This window comes from Coregonus clupeaformis, unplaced genomic scaffold (assembly GCF_020615455.1).
Source record: "Coregonus clupeaformis isolate EN_2021a unplaced genomic scaffold, ASM2061545v1 scaf0930, whole genome shotgun sequence".
Lineage (NCBI taxonomy): Eukaryota > Metazoa > Chordata > Actinopteri > Salmoniformes > Salmonidae > Coregonus > Coregonus clupeaformis.
In genome coordinates this window covers 135,224-137,605 of record NW_025534384.1, presented here as the reverse complement: position 1 = coordinate 137,605, position 2,382 = coordinate 135,224, and the positions used below count along the sequence as shown (strand labels likewise).

Genomic DNA, 2,382 nt, shown 5'->3' with positions numbered 1-2,382 from the left:
GTGTGACCGATAGGCGCTAAAACATATATTTGCTTTCCCACACCCATTAATTCCACAGGTAATTAGAAAATGTGGTTCATGCTGTTGATAGAGGCCAATATGTGTGAGTCGTCTGGACACAAAGACAGTATGCTCATTGCAAAGTGGACAATTGAAGAGAGTTGGCATTCTTCAGAAAGATTGTGAACCTTGGAATGATGGGATGGAATCATGGAGATCATTGGTACTCAGCCACTTGGAGACATCATCAAGGGACCAGTCTTCCACAGCCACACTCAAATAAAAGTTGACACATAGCGCAAAAGTGAAATGTATTAGTGATGAGGCTAAAACAAAACCTATCCCACTCTTTCCAGACAACCACCTTTCCTCCTCATTTGTATTTATGGTTGTTCCATAAAGAAGCAGAGCTTGTCAGGAATGGTGAAGATGTCTGTCTCTTATAATATGGGATTCTGCAGTCCCACATTTAAGTGTTGACTCAGATAATATGATGCTCCAAATGGGGCATTAAGTTCTTCTTCCATGTCAACCCAAATTGGCCTATTAGAGTTCTCAATAAAGAGAGCCTATCTGGGCAGTTATAAAGGCTTCTTGCTATAATTACATGTTAGGGAGCTTTAATCCTCCCTTCTAAATCTTTACCTGTAATCTAGCTTGGTTCATCCTGGCCCTTTTAATAGTCCAAATGAATCATTTTGTCTATGGTGTTAAAGGTGTAGGCAGGTATGGACAGTGGAAACATGCTGATGATGTAATTCCGTTTAGGAGCTTTAACCATCTTCATAACATGTGGCCTACCCCACAATGAGATTTGTAGCTTGTCCCAGTTCTTCAACTGGAGTTGAATTTTGTTCAAACACTGTATTGATTGATTGATTGATTGACTGCAAATACATTCATTCACCATTCAGTTAGTGTTGGAAAAGATGAAGGAATGACATAAAAAATACAATAATCAAACTGTATTGATTGATTGATTCACTATTCAGTTAGTATTGGATTGACAAAGGAGTAACACAGAACACACTATAATCACACTTCAAATACATCCAAAGACTTTCTAGAGGCTAACCTGTTAGTAGATCCATAGCGAGCTTTAAACATTGTCTTGCTTTGGTCTGAAATACAGAGGACAGAACAATCTGCCCCAATACACCAACCTGAAAGACATCAATTAGACACAAACACAACATAAACAACATGAGTATTCAATATCAAATGCATCAAACTAATCTGATCTGCTTTATGTATTCTTCTTTTTGTCAAGTCGAATATAATCTACATTGGGTCATCTGTGTGTGTGTGTGTGTGTGTGTGTGTGTGTGTGTGTGTGTGTGTGTGTGTGTGTGTGTGTGTGTGTGTGTGTTACCTGTTCGTGGTGGTTGATACATTTCTCTATCAGAGCTCACAGCTCCGAAACTCTCCACCACTTAACTGGACAGGGGCAGGATAAGCCAGGTACTAACGGGAGGAGGATGGAAGGAGATGGTGAGAAAGTATATCATGGGTTTAAATGACTACAATTTCTCAATATTGAGTCTAGCTAGCTAAAGTTAGCTAACGTTACAGTAACTTTAACTAGCTAGCTACTGTAGCTAACGTTAGCTAAAACGTACCAACATTTATACAACAATTACCAGCTAACATTACAGGCTATGTAGCTTGGCTAGCTGATGAAAAACCAAGAGTACATTACATCATGTATTGTTTTTTAGTAATTTGATAGTAGTTTGATGAATTATTATCTTAGCTAAGCGAATAGCTAAGGTATCACTCACCTTTCACGTCAATCCGATGCAAGTCATCTCTTATTGGTCGCGTCTCTCCAACCATCCGCGCGCTTCCCGCTTCCAGTTGTCTTTTGACCAACGGTCTCAATTTGAATACTGCGCTCGAGCGCCCTTTACTCACGAGGGCGCTGCTGGTTCCAAACCGAACCCCTCTTTTGAAAAGGCTTCTTCAAAGAACCCCTGAAGTCTACAACGGTTCAACAACGAGCTGATGGCAGAGTATAGGCTTGGAAATTCATCTTAAGGTATATTTTTTAACCTTATATTATCCTAAAGGATCCTACAGGAAGCTTTTCTTTTAAGAGTGTAGTTCACTTTTACTCATTTATCTGCAAAACCATGCCTTCCGAGTTGTAAAGGGGTGGCCAGCCACATCATTCGTTTTAAAAGTCTACCATGACAACAACTATCCCATTGACTATATCCAGTAATAGTTTCTTATTGTTCTAGTTAAGATCTCACAACACAGTTACGCTGCTACAATTAAGGCATTAGCCATAAGTATATATCATTTGAAAATGCAAACAAAATTGGCTTGAATTTGTCGTGTAATAACAATTTTGAAAAACACCAAAAAGGTCAATACTAA

The 2,382-nt window shown here is 39.0% G+C and overlaps 1 long non-coding RNA gene across 1 annotated transcript; it reads right to left on the bottom strand.

Moving 5' to 3' along the window:
- Nucleotides 1–973: 973 nt before the first annotated feature.
- On the bottom strand, nucleotides 974–1,865 carry LOC121558419. Its single transcript, XR_006659214.1, has 3 exons — nucleotides 1,782–1,865; nucleotides 1,373–1,464; nucleotides 974–1,121 (listed from the first exon to the last, which is right to left on the bottom strand). It is a non-coding gene; the product is annotated as an uncharacterized LOC121558419 (long non-coding RNA).
- Between the last annotated feature and the right edge of the window lie 517 nt (nucleotides 1,866–2,382).